The 14,726-nt window shown below is 47.6% G+C and overlaps 1 protein-coding gene across 3 annotated transcripts in view; it reads right to left on the reverse strand.

Moving 5' to 3' along the window:
- The window catches only part of GDPD4 (glycerophosphodiester phosphodiesterase domain containing 4), a 38,000-nt gene extending 24,364 nt beyond the window's left edge, over nt 1-13,636 (reverse strand). For all 3 annotated transcript variants that reach the window (XR_004406828.1, XM_009975582.3, XM_032991163.2), the window contains exon 1: nt 13,555-13,636. The gene's annotated coding sequence lies outside the window, so the exon portion shown is untranslated. The remainder of the gene's footprint in view (nt 1-13,554) is intronic.
- Nucleotides 13,637-14,726: the final 1,090 nt, after the last annotated feature.

Genomic DNA, 14,726 nt, shown 5'->3' on the forward strand with positions numbered 1-14,726 from the left:
TGCTGAATATATTTGAACCTTCAGAGCTCTTACCAGAAGGGTGTCACGTGCCATGGGGTTGAAGTATTTATTACCTCCTAGGAGGTAGGATCCCTAGGAGAATCCATAAACCATGAGTTCCCCTATCATTGGACCACAGCACCTGTTCCAACCCTTCTCCTTCAGAAACAGGAGTTAAGGACACTGGACCAGACCCATCGGTTTTGCTGACAGAGGGCCATGAGGTTTGTTTCTCACATTCCTGGTCTAGGCATGAGGCTTACACATCAATATTTACCTATGAGCACATAGGTTATGACAGGAAAACAGAGATAACAGAGACCTCAAAACACTGATCGCTCCATCTGGAAGGTTGCAGCATCGTGTCAGGTGTTAAATCTAAAGGTTAGTCTTCCCCCCTCAAAAATTGCCAGTGATGGAGATCCAACCATCTTCCAAGTCAGGTTAATTCAGCCCAAACTAGTTTCAACATTAAAGTTTTTTCCCAATGTTTAGTCTCCTGTGACACAGTTTAAGTCCACTATCTTCATGCCCTGTTCATGGTGGATATAAAGAATACCTTAAGCCTTTTCTCTGTTATGTATTTCACAACGGTTTGGATGTCTTCCCCTAAGCCCTCTCTAGCCTGAACAACCCCAGGTTTTCTAGTCTTTCCCTGTAGTTCACATTTTCTCCTCCTCAGAGCATCCTTCTATGGGGTCCATAGTCACCTATTTGGGATTTTCCTTGCATTCCCCACGTTTTTCAGCACATAGTAGCCATAACAGGATGTGGTGAACAACTCACAGCCCCTCCAGGGCAGACATGTTCACCCAGAGCACAGGCTACTTGACACTTGCAGCATCCAGTTTCTCTCATGTATCAAACACAACCTTGGCCTTGGTCATCTGAATGCTTAAATAATTCACACTGGACTCACGCCCAGTGGCAAGGGAAAGTTGTTTTCAGCCTTATGCACCAGAGCACTTAAGGGTATCTCTATAATGAAGAATTTAATAAACTTATGACTTGGTCTTCCCATGCAAGTCATCTCTCCAAGCTTGGGGGTTGTTGGAAAAGGGACCCTTCATTCCAGGGGAGGCTGAGGAGGAAAGAAGAGGAACACAGCCTCCTTTCCACAACCACCTCCACCAAACTTTGACCCTCCCAGACTAGCCAGACAAGCAAAAATCTTAATGTCTCATCCCCTGAAGCCCCATATGATCATGTTGGCCAAGATGTTTAGAGTACCACAGCAATAAGCAGCTTCATAAAACCTTCCATATCAAGAAACAAAGAGCATAACCTGTCTCCTGCTTTAGGATCTGGCTTCTACTGTCAAAACATCCATCCACCCCTCTTCCTTGCCCTGCATCTTCTCTTTCTTTGCCCGAAGACCACATCCCTCCTTTCCTAGGTCTCAACAGACAGAGCTCCCTTGCCCAGATGCTCCTCTGCAGCCTGCAAAGTGCCAAAGCATTCCATGAAGGCAGTAAACCTAGACTGAACTTTTATCTTGTTGAACACAGTTGCTTTCTGACATATCTCCACTCGAGTAAATGGAGATATATCATCCTACACGGGACAATCTGGTCTGCTAAGAAGATATGTGGTCCCCACAGGCCAATTATGCTTAGCTACTCAGTGATGATAGGCTGAAGTTACAAAGTGTTTTTGCTACAGACACATTTCAGGAGCTTGGGGTTTTGAAGGCTGTTTGCACCAGGAGAAAAAGGTATGGTTGGGGTACAGGAGCTCTCTGATGCAGTGCAGTATCTGAACGTACAGGGGACAGTACAGCGGAAACTGCAAACAACAGAAGGAATAACATGGTACAACCTCTTTCCTCTTCTTTCAGATGCCAGTCCATGGCTAGGTATCCATCATGGGCTCAGACCTCAAAGAGCTGAATCCAGACAAAGTCCTCAGGGCATGGTGGCACCCAACTCTTGACAAACCTTGGGAAATGGCACTTATGAGGCCTAAGTTCAGGCATCTGAGTTCACAGATTTTACACCCAGGAAACTGATTCTTTGGAGCTGTTTATAAAAAGGAGCCCATCATTCTCTCCGATCCTTTACCAGCTTCTGCTCTTCCTCTCCAACATGAGCTGACTAGGGAATGAACGCTACTGTGGCTGAAGTCCTCCTCTGCTCAAAAGAGAAATAGCTATGCACAAAAGACCTTGCAGTCACCTGCCAGACCCATCCAGAAATACATCCAGAGACCAACAGAGGCTAGAGACAAGGGAAGACAATAAACCCATTGTACCACATCCACTGGGATCAGCAAGCTCTTATCCAAAGCAGAAACCACCCTGCCAAGCCCCAGATCACAACTTGACCCAAGGCTGCTCCTGCTCCCTCTGAACATACAGGGCTCACGTAGGAAATGGAAGACTTTGAGCCACTCTGCCCCACAGTTGTAGGGGACTTCTGGATCTCTGCTGAGGAACAAAGCACAAGACATGGTTGAGGCACTAGACAAAAGGCAGTGCTTGTGTATAGATGCAAAGCAAAGAGTTGGCAGGGATCAGGAAAACCAGGGACAGCTCATCAAATATTTGGGCTACTTCACTCTGAAGTCAGTGAGTCCTAGGAAGAAGTCATCTCCCTCTGCAGCTCTGCAAGATGCAAGTGTCTGTGATGCATTTACACTATGCTGTTGCTGGTATCAGCAAACATTCCAGTGGCCACTCCAGGAGAAGTCCAGGAGAAACCTCTCTTAGCGGTGACAAATCCCATGTGAGGATGAAGAAGACAAACACAAGGGCAGCCAGAAAGGTCCTTCTCAGATCAAAATGCACTAAAATCTCCAGGCACTCCTTTCTTCTCTTCATCTGTGTCCTTCTCACACAGGCATCACTCCTTCCCTTTTACCTTCATGTCTCCTCCCAGGTTCTTGCCCTCAGGTGCACCTCCATGTGTTCAGATAATTGTGTTTAATTTAATGCAAGCTCCCTCCTTACACCTCAGTCACCCTTCAGGTTGTCCATGACCTTCCATCCCATGGTTTCATCCTTGCTCATAAATTACTAGCCTGCTGTTACAGCTGTGATGGCGCATTCAGAAGCCATAACATCTCTCCCGAGGTCTGGCTGAATCTGCAATGCCTCAGACCACAGCAAACATTGCAACATTTGAATTCACAAGAATCTGATCCTAACAAAAGATAATATCTCAACATCTGGACCCAGCAACAACCTAAGGGGCAAACAGCACTGCAATATATGATAGATGCAGAGGCCAAAAGACAGGAGGTCTGCGTTAAGATTTGGAGCAGTTCAGTCATTGTCAGGACATAGCAAGAGGCCTTACACCACAGGAGCAAAGAGCAAGCAGGAAAACATGAATCAGTAGGAGAGCAAAGTTTAGGACTCCTTAGCAAGCGAGCCATGAAAGCAGTAACATATGTTTTTCAGCTCGGTAAACCCAAGAGACCTCAGGTCTTTCCCTTGCAAACAGAGACTTTGTCTGCTCGCAGATAAGAGTCCCCACAATTGAGGGCAGCTGGACAGGGCTGCTCTTTTCCCACTGCTTGACAGTGAGGAGAAGCATGAGAAATAGCCTGGGGGGATGATGGAGGAAGGAGCAGGAGAGAAAAAGCAGGAAATATATTCAGCCACACTGCCTGAATGCAGAAGATACTGCAAGAGGAGTTTGCTTGATATGCCAGTGCACAAGAAAGGAGAAAAAGCCCTTGTCTTTTTTGGTACTGTAGAGCTGGGATGTTAATCTTGCAAAGGCACAGCAGACAAATTTGCCATTGCCCTATAGCTTTTTCCTTGGGCCTTTGAAGTAATTTTTTCTTTTTCCCTGCATCTACTCAGCTTTCTCCAACACAATATCCTACAAGTGGGCAGGTCGGTGCAGGGATCTTTCCAGATATTACAAACATACTTCCCAGTCCGCTGAAAGAAGACAGTTGGAAAAAAAAAAAAAATTATATGGGTACCAGGAGCCATGTGAGGGACATGGAGATGGTCATTTCTCAGCACCTGAACATGGCCATCTTGCCTTGAGCATCCTGATGGTGTAAGGAAGGCAGGGGATAGGACTGATTCCCACTTTGCTTGTACCACCATTTCTGAGAGATTTGGAGAGAAAGTGACATGACAGGGAAGTGAGATGCCTTGAGTCTGAGATGAGCCCCCCTGGCACCCACAGCTCCCTTGCGTGGGGTCTTCTGGTACCCTTCCACCACCCTCTGGGGCATCGTTTCCTGCCTTTCCACCTGGGAGTCTTCCACAGCATCATACCAACAGACACAAAGGAATAAAATCAACCTCCCAGCAAGCCACTGGTTGATCACCATCATCACGAGCTGCACACAGACTTTTCTACCAGCCAGAGAAGCTCATCATGGAGCATCACTTAAACCTGCATTTCTGCCCAAGGCTCTGGATCACAGCCTAGGATCCCTTTTATTTTGCCATCATCCGCTTTCCGTTTCTTTTCAGGGAATTAATGAGGTTTAACACAGGAAAGGAACAAGGATCAAAGAAAATAAAGCTAGTCATAATCTCCCTATGTAATGGCATATACTCTATATCCTTTCCTTTCCCTGGCAGATGATAATTATAATCTATCACTAAGACTTTCAACAGTTCCTTTATAAGCCCTAATTATACCTTACTTCTGCGTGGGATCCCAGGGAGTATGTGCAGCTCAAGACAAACATGTGCAAAATACATTTCATTAATTAATTAGCTGTTGGCTTTGAGGTGCCATTAGTGCAAAGAAACAACAGGTTTTAACACATGAAATAATGAACGAAAGTGGAAGTAGAAGGGTTTAACAAGAAATAACTGTTCCTGCAACTGCAGGGAATATATTTATCCATTTTATTTGTTGTAGTACACGTCCAACATTCAATGGCTGTGGTTTTCAAAGCTGTGGGGAGGTTTCCACCAAGGTTAATGCCCTGTATTTTGTAATATGTCACCACATTTTGAACAGATACAAGTAATCAAACACATTTCTATCAAATTAACCTACAAATACAGCCAAAATCCTGTATCTGTTAGGATTGCACAGGGATTTATCCCCACCACAGAGGACTTTTTGCATTACAGTCCAAAGGTCACACACCCAGCAGCAGCTGTGCTGGAAATGGTTGGTGTGGCCTGCTCAATTTTCAGTCCCAGTGCCTGCTGAGACCAGGATTCATCTGTGGTCTCATGCAAATGCTTTAAGGGAAGATCTTCTGAGGCAACCAATCAATTTTGTGTAGTGAATTTGACAAGCCCTCGAGGAACCCCCATTCCTGGGGATGAGTGATACGGGTTTGGTAACACCACTGCCAGCCCCAGGTTTCTACACATACCCCTGCATGGAGAAGTAATCCTCACTCCAAGGTGGGATCTATTCACCTTAAAAAAATCATACATTAGCCATGAGAATTTAGGGTAGAAAATGTACCCTAATCTCTGGCTTTATTCCAGAGTGACGGTCATAGGATACAAAGCTCCAAAGTTGAACCACATTTCCGCATAGATTACTTTTTCCTGTACCCCAACCCTCCCCCAAAACTGTTCAGTGTCTCTTTACTCCTTCAAGGTACCTCTTTTAATAGTGTCTCAGTTTTTGAGCATGTTTGTCCCCAGTGTCCAGTCCTTAGGGATGAGTCACTATCCACAACCACTTGCAGAAACCTCTTTTAAATGTAATCATGGTCATTAGAAATTACAGCTGTTTTTCTTCATCTTCAAAGCACTTTGCAGGTTATGTTAACAAATGTGTGCCCAGGAAATTACTGGCCAAACCTCAGCGTGTTTACAAAGGGTTTTATACAAATGCTTTCAGCTTCATGTGGAAACAGGCAGAGGGAAATCATCATGTTTGTAAAAGGGTCTCACAGTGTACAATAGCTTTTCCGTCTCGCCTGCTAGGAGAAAAATGAGTGTTTTGAATAAAGCTGATGAATAGTAATGTAAAAAAAAAAAAAAAAAAAAAAAAAAAGTAAGAAAAAGAAGGGGTGGAGAAAGACTTTGCACAAATGCCACATCTGTAACTGGACTCAGGCATATTCCCGTTCATTATTATTACTCAGAAACCTCCCAAAAGGGCCGGGTGGTTTCATTTCTGCAGAGGTTTGTGCACCACTGGCATCCCTCCATTGCAAGGAGCAGAAGGATGGATCTGACATAGACTGGGATGATTTTGCTTAGGAAACTTTCCTTTGAGGGGGATCGGGAGGTTATTCCCAGCACAGCTGTTCAGTGGGGTCTGGCTTTAAATTATTTTTGACTGAGAACTTCCTTCTACAGAGATCCACCACACCTACCTTCTGCAGAGGTCCTCCCAGCCCACTCTGCTTTTCTTCTGGAATGTTTTGCCCTCCCAACCTTCCTTGTGAAATGTTGCACTTGCCCTTCTTTCTAGAAAGTTCCAACATCCCCAGCTGTCCTTCTAGAAACTTACACTGTGCCACTTGAGCAAAGGTGGCTACCCATAGCCACCAGCCCAGTGTGCTCAGTGGCCAGGAGGCCACACCAGCCCTGGGTCTCCCTGGTCCCAAGGACTAAAACTGCAGCTGCTCCATCATGGTGGGTCCAGGTGATGAGTGGGCAGGAAGGTCAACAACCCTCACTGCTCTGGGGAGGGAACGCTCCAGGCCCAAGGGAAGGAAAGGGTGGCCCACATCCAACCCAAGGTGCTTTCCTAGCCCCAGGTGGCAGCTTTATTGATAGTAATTCAGGAGTGGGGATTTTGACTGAGAATAGCAAAGAAGTCCCAAAGTCCAGCAGCAAATACTGATGCAAACACAGCAGAATTTTGTAATTTCATGTCTGTTTTCCATATTTTCCTCTGTACTAAAATGTGGATTTGGCCCGGTTTGGCTATGACAGGGCCTGAAAAATTCACCTATATGAAATGGCTTGGATGATGTGTTTTTCAGGAATGGCTTTCCCAGGGTGTATTCACATGGTTCCTGGTATAAGAAAGCTCTGATCTGAGAACAGGGTCTACGGGCACTTTCCCAGCATCACAGAAATGGGCACGATGCACAAGCAGGTTTGGCCCTGTTGATGCCAGACCCATCAGCAGTGCCTTCTCTCTTTGACCCTGAGCTCCTTCATATAGCTGATATATAACCCAAAAACTTGTTACAGTCCTCCTTAGCTCAGTCTTGGGGGTCCCCTCTAGAAGGATGGTCAGACCTTTGGGGAAGCTGGCATCCCTCCTCTGGGCAGTACAGGTGGGAAAAGGTAAAAATTAGCCCTAAAAGTGGTCAAGAACAGCAACCTTCCAGCTGTGACCACAGGGAAACTTTCTACCACTCAACCAGATGTTGGTCCCAGCTGGCAGCAGAGAGATGTCCATGCCTAGGTGTCATTTTGCTCAACTGAAGAGGGAAACAGGAGCATCAGTGAGCTCATACCTTCAGGTCAAGACTCAAAATGGAGACTCAGAGTGACCAAATTGAGGTGAAATGCTGCTCCCCACTTTTCAGTGTGGTCAACGGGAGAAGGGAAGAGTTTTGTCCTCACTGTGCTTGTAGCCATACGACATCACCAGCAGAAATGTGCGCAGCCCAGGCCTGTGCAGCACATGGGGCACAGCCCCGGGCTTTGCCCCTGGGTGGCCCGCGGCTTTCTAAGAAGTTGCTCTCCCACAATAGAAAAGCCATCGTGAGGAGGCAAAAAAAAAATGTTTCCATGGCTCAAAGCCTGCCTTGGGGGGAAGAAGAAGAATTAATCCCTTGGGGGAAAAAAAAAAAAAAAAAATAAAAGTGAAAACAACAAAAAAAAAGCACTCAGAAAGGGAGGAAATATTTCTTGCAAGATAAATCCTACTTTGTGTAATTCACCATGCCCTGGCTTGGGTCCCTCTCTGCTCTGGTGAATGCCTAAATGTTTTTTTGTGCCCTGCTGTTAAGGGGAGACAAGAAGATTGGGACGCAGCATGGGGGACCCCTTCTAGCCCCAAAGCCCCACTGAGGGCAACACACCACAGCAAACACCGTCTCCAAGGGAAGACTCTGTCCGTCAGCCAAGAGAGGGGAAGAAAAGAGGTTTGCAGATCACATACCTCTGCCCAGCAGCTCTGCAGAGTGCTATTCAGCCCGGACAAAGGATGGGGGCCCTAGACGGCCATCACGCCAAAGCCCCCAGCGCTGGCCCTCCCCCAAGCTGCGGGTGTTAAAGTTCAAAACTTGGAGCAAAACAGCCCAGCAAGGAGGGGAGGAAAAGGGAAAAAAGGATGCTTTCCGTGCCGCCAGCCAGAGGTTTCTCTGTTTAGTTATGTACAGCATCCAAATGTATCAGGGCTGGCCCATTTTTGCGCTTAAGAATGTGGTTCTGCTGTTCCCAGAGGAAAATCCTTTCTGGCTAATTAAACACTGCCACATTTCTGCATAATCCATCTCAGAAAACTTTTGAATCCACTTCAGAGTGAAGGGATAGTCTGACACACAAGATCCATGCTCAAATCCCCTGTTTTAACACCAGGGGAGCCGTCACCCAGCGCCTCAGTTTCCCCACTTAGGGTTGCACCAACAGCACAACAAGAGCAGCACGAGGTCTGTACAGCTCATTTGATTTTCATCCGTGAGCCATGGAGTCTGCTTAGCTAGGCAGGAAGACCAGTGCAGACAACTCATGGGCAGAACCTTGATGAACCTCCTCGGGGACCAGGACACCCAGCACAGTCAGCTCTGCCGGATCACCACCCAGCAGCACTCACAATCCAGCAGCCTGGAGGAAGGGAACAATTTATTTAACAGTAGAACTGTGACTGGGTGTTTACACTCCTCCCTTGGTCTTCCTGGAAGAGCCATTGGACTCAACTCCTCTGTGTTTGAGCAGTCACCCTGAGCTCCTGGTACAGCCAGCAAAGAGAAAGAGGCACAACTCAACTCATCCAAGGGCAGATGAACTGTCCCACACATATCCAGAGTGCCAGGGCACAAACCCAGCCCAAGACAAAGGGGCGTTCATCACTCAAACCCAGTGAGCCCAGCTCAGCTCTGTAACCCTTCCAGCTCCCCCCCAAAAAATCTCTGCATCCTCGGCTTCACAAGCTGCCTTGGTACGGGCACCAAAGCCCATGGCTACCTGGAAGACACCCCCCATAGAAAAGCTCAGACCAGGCAGATGTCAGATAATGGGATGAGGAAAACATTTTTCAGGATCAGGGAGAGCCAGGCACCACCAAGCACACGATGGACCTTGCCCTGCTCAGTTTTTCTCTGCTTGGTTTAGCTCCTCCAGTGCTGAGATCCAACCCTGGATGTCTGTGCCTGGGTCAAGGCACAAGGACTCTGTGGTTACGGCCGGCAGTGACAAAAATGCACCGGTTTCGTGCCAGGAGCCAGCCAGAAAGCCTCTGACATCCCATACAGGCTCTCCTGACGCACCAGCCCTGGTGGCACTTTCAGATGATAATGTTTTCTGGATCTTTGTTGAATCCCTTCTCACCTATAGATTGTGTTTCACTTCATTCCAGCCCAACAAGCGCCTCTCTCCAAAAAGCTCTTTCTACCACGTGCATCTCATCCCTCACTCCACAAGGACAGAGGGGGTCAGGGCCACTTGTTGTCACCCAGCCAGCAGCATGGAGAGGCCAAGGTCACCACATCCAGGGAGTTGTCTCCCCCATGGCTGTGGGTCTATCCCTGCTGCCATACAAAGGACAGCCACAGAAATTCTCCATGCGGGGTTAAATGAAGCAGTCAGGGGGACCACGGATGGTTTGATGGGTGGGACTACATGGAAGACAACAGGCTTACTGAGGGCAGTAGTTCCCAACCTTATAGTGCCTCATTCTGACAGAAGGACGAAAAAAATCATCCCCCAAAATCATCATTCACCGTGAATTGCAGAGGAATATGGGACAGGCTCAGCTTGGTAACAGGTTGACAACTGTCAGCAGAGAGGGAAGAAAGAGGTCGCAGTGGTAAAGCACTAAGATGGGGGCTGGATAATCCAGGGGATGGAGAAGGTAAAAGGGTTGGTGTTATTCACCTGCTTTTCTTGCAAAAAATGGGGTTTACTCAACCAAAAGTTCTTAAAAGCTATGCAGGGAAAGCAAGCACTTAGGAGAGAGCTATCATAACCCCACAGAACCTTTCTGACTGCTTTAAGGCATGAATCAATTAAAGCAATCAGAGAGCAAAGGATAATCAGTACATCTTAAGAAATAAGTAGTCTTTTAAAAAGCAATCATTCTTGCCAATTCCACACACACACACACCTCCCCCCTTTTCTAAAGTGTCTTTTATTCCTCCAACTCTGGAGACCTTCCAAAATAAGTTCAGCGATTAAGAGCAGCTGCCGAAAGGACTGGGCTGAATCAGTGGCAGCAGCCAGGGCTGCGGGAGCAGAGGGGACTGGATCCATAATTGTCACAGAAACTCAGTGCTGTACGAACGTCTCAGGGATTGAAAACCCTCCAGGGGCTTCCAGCCTAATTAGAGCTGATGGAGGCTGGAGAAACAAGGAATTTCTCACTGTTGCATTGGAGAATGGAGGAAAGTGGGAGGGTAAGGAAGGGACTGACTCCGAAGCTTTTCTACACAAGCTATGAGACTCCAGCCTGAGTTGTGCTTCGAGCTGCTCCCGTGCTGTTTCCTGCTTGCAGATAATGTTCTTCTTTCTTTTTGCACCCAACAGTGGGGTTGACATCAAAAATGCCCCCATGGGCAGCAGCCACAACCTCAGTCACACAGGTACACATTCCCCCCACCGAACCCTGCCCTATCTCCCTGCCTGCTGCTATTATAGTGCACCACCATCACGGTTAACTTCTTGCCCTTGTCACCTTTCCTTGGAAGTGTTAACTAAAGAAAAGCTCTGGCATGCTGTGGTGGCCCCAAGAGCCTTCCCTCGGCGCCAGATGTGCAGAGGATGAGTCCCAGGACATGATTCCTCTTCTCTCCCTCATGTGTGCTCACATAGACTACAGCTGCCCAGCCACCAGAAAGGACCTGGGCAGGGTGCATAGAGAGTCCATCCTGACCCTGAGAACAGCTCCTCATCATGCTTAATGCAGGACCTTCCCTGGGAACACCACAAAGTCCTGCAAGGCAAACAATGACAGGAGAATAGGACCACTATGAGACCAGGACATGGGCATGTTCAATCTGTTCAACCCTCTAAAGTATCGCTGTTTCTTCTTCCCTCCTTTTTTATGGAGAGGACAAGAAATGGAAAAGATGCCAGTGTCCTGCTGGTGGGGAGAGTCACAGGCAACATGAGCCAAGTCCACCCTCCGTTTACTGGGATCTTATAAAATGCCAGCCCCTGAGCCACCAAAAAGCAGTCAGCCATGTGTCCTCCTGGAACGTTGCTGGGAGAGCAGTGTCCAGCACATGAAGAACGGGTTGAGGACAAGACGCTGAAGAGATGAGCACCTCCAGGCATCCTGCTCAGCTCCCTTGCCTGTACCTAGAGTAGAGGTCACAACGTGGACACAAGCCCATGCTGCTCTCAGGGCTCATCCTGCCATGAAGACACGGTCTAGGGTGCATCACAGGTCATGTCTCCAAGCTGCTCTTCCCACACCAGCTCCCTTTCTTTCCTTCCAGTAAGGGTCTTCCCAACTTCTTATCCTATCTGCTCTTCTAAAAAGTACCCCAAGACCCTCATTTATGGCACACCGCAGAGGTCTCTGGGGAAGTCCTACAAGCCAAACCATAGGTGATCACTCTAAGACAAGGCACAAACCTCCTCCTTCAAAAAATATCCTAAGGAGTTAGGTTTGGGCAAAAGCCAGGCTGTTGCTGCATGCGTGCACAGCGTTGCAGTCCCCAGGGAGCAAAGATCGCAGAGCCCCCTCCAGCCTGTCCCCCATGCAAAGCCACCGAGCTGGGGCTTTGCCCCTGGGCAGGATCTGCTCCACGTTGCACGGAGGCAGGAGCACATGTGTCTCAGCTGATGGGTGTCAACTCCTGAAGCCATTTGCACGCAAGGGGAAATGTTTGCCTGAAGGAGGGCTTCTGGGCTCTCATACAGCAAGGAAATGAAGTATACATTGCCAAAGGGCCACAAACTTTAAAAAATAAATCTTTCTCTTAAATTTTGGCTGATATTTTATCACACTAAACACCACTGTATGGTGACAACTTGCACAGCGGCACTTTGTAAGCTCCAGGTCTTGTCTCACAACAAGCTACTACCACCAAAGTTAAAGAACTGCATCTTCATCACTAGAAATGACACATAAAGCTCAAAAGACACCACATCTGGTCACCTCCTCAGTGCAATGTCATAGCATAAGAAAGTCACAGGACTGGTCGTGAAACACATCTTTGTATTTCTCTGAAAAGATTTTGAATTGCCCTGGAAATCTTGCACACCTTTTAAATTTTTCTCAAGCAAAGTTGGAAAGGAAGCGACAGCTTTGGCTCCCTTCACATTCAGAACATTTTTTAAATTAAATTCCAGCAGGTCCCGTGGTACATTATGCTTTTTTTTTTGTTGTTGTTGTTAAATGCAGCTTAAAAGCTTTAAGCAGCTGTAGGAAATTATTTCCGTTCTGTCTTGCCCTTCCACCTGGTATCACGTGCTGGAGGATGAGTCCTGAGAGACACTATACTGTGAGACTAGGATTCCCAAAGAAAAGGCAGAAGTGAAGAGGAGGTGATGTACACCACGGGCTGGCCCTCCAGCTAATCAAAGTTTGCACAATCCCACCCAAAGTTGACCTGGTGCTGGTCCCCAGGTTCACGTCAGCTGAGCACCTGACCTTGAATGAAAATTCACTCGTTCCTAGATGTGAAAATGCACCCATTCCATTGTTATTTATGGTTATACCTACAAATAATGTAGAAGTATTCAAACAACAACAGCAGATCAAAGCCAGGGCCAAATCCTGCCTTCGGCTGCGAACCAAACTGCTCTCCAAAGAGTTGCCCATCAAAACTCCCAGGGTGACGTGCAACAGCGGGGCAAATGTCGGAGCAGAAGGTTGCTTCCAGCCTTTCCAACCAGGTCCTGATTATTTACAGCTGTTCCCAGATGTTACCCTTTCACGGGTTATTTGTTCATGAGTCGGCCTCCCTGTTCACACGCTAGGCGAGCTCAGGGGAAGAAAAAGAGAGGCTCCTTTCTCCCTTTTACTATGGAAACAGCCCTTTATCCCAAGCATTGCAAAGGCTCGGCCGCCGTTTCCCTCCCACCGCCGCCCCAGCTCCAGCGACCCCACCAGCCACCCGCCGCTCACATCTCACCCCAGCTCCCATTTCTCCCCTCAACAGGTCGCAGCCAACTGATCCAGGGCAGACCCCGAGAGTGAAGACGGAATGCTGAGCACCTTCTCCTCCCCCGACCAGCCATCAAACACCCCCCTGCTCACAAATCACCCCCTTCGCTCCCCTTTTGTTACCGGTTCTCCCCACTCTCTGGCTCTTCAGGCTTTGTTTCTCCCTGGGATCCGGGCAGCTCAATCACCCGCTGTCACATCCCAACTAACACACTCAAAAGTCCAAAGGAAAAAAAAAAAAAGGAAAAGTCAAAGAAATTCCCCCCACACACATGGTGCTAACTTTTAGGGCAGGCAGGAAAAAGCAGGCAGGGATGAATTTCACCGGGCAGGAGCATCTTTAAGAGTTAGGAGAGAAGAGGTGACTTACCTCGCTGGGACACACATGGAAGGGTTATTTTTGCTTTCTGCTGCACTTGGGTTGTTGTGTCCTTTGCTTGTGACACTCCGGGACCCGAATGGTGGCACCGCTGTGTGACACCCAGTATTAGAGAGGCTGCTGGAGCTGTCCCTCCCACGGTAGGAGGGGCCACGCAAGGCTTAATAAACTCAGTCCCCAAGGCTGGAAAAATTAAAATCTCATCATGGGACGCAGGCAGCTGCTCACCGCATGGCTCTGGGAGATGCCGGGGACTTGCGAGTGAAGCTGGGTTTGATTCATCCCTCGCCCAGGCAGAGCAGGAGTGGCTGGTATTCAAATCCTGCATTGGCAGAATGAGGCTTGCAGAGGATGGGGTCTGAGGAGATATCCCTAAGGGGATCTGGGCAAGATGTATCATCGCTGACCCTCAGAATTAAATCTCCCGAAACAGCTTCTGTGAAAACATTTCCCACGCTGCGAGCCCCATGCACCAGATTTCTGAGCCACTCTGGATGCAAAAGCTGCTTATTTTACTTATTTTCTTTGCAATGGTTTTGGGCTTTAATATCTAAATCCTATTAGAGACATAACTTCCTTCAGAGGGGGAGAGGAGGCAGGTCAGTACAATAAAAGCAGTTTGTGTGGTTTTATTCTGTAACCTCCAATGCACCCTGGACTTCCAGAGAGGTAAAATCCTACTGTAAAGTTTCTTGAGCTAGGAAGCTGTACAACCTCACGCAGCTCCTCCTGCTCCTAAGAAGCTCTTTGCTGCATGAGAGGCTAAAGAAACATCCCCTCCAGCCCCGGAGGGCTCTCTGAAACACCACCGGTGCAGTTTTTTCATTCCTGTGGTCTCTCACATTGGAATTTTTCTTGTTGGATAAAAGACAGATCAGAGGGTCCCTCAAAAGCAAAATCAGCAAGCTGTCCTTGCAAACAGAGAGAGGAAAAACAGGGCAGAAATGATGTCTCAGTGGTTTTGGGGCAGCTTGTATGACAAAGAGAAACTCTTCATTAGAAGATGAGTGACAGAGATGACAGGCTGGTTCACTCTGAAACCTAATGATTAGCAGAAAGCATATAAGAATTCCACTTCAAAAGCAGTATTGCTAATCTGTACATAGCACTAGGTCCAAAAATATCATCATCTATCTCCCTTTGGAATTGGAATATTGAATAAA

Source organism: Tyto alba, unplaced genomic scaffold (assembly GCF_018691265.1).
Source record: "Tyto alba isolate M040663 unplaced genomic scaffold, T.alba_DEE_v4.0 Super-Scaffold_2, whole genome shotgun sequence".
NCBI lineage: Eukaryota > Metazoa > Chordata > Aves > Strigiformes > Tytonidae > Tyto > Tyto alba.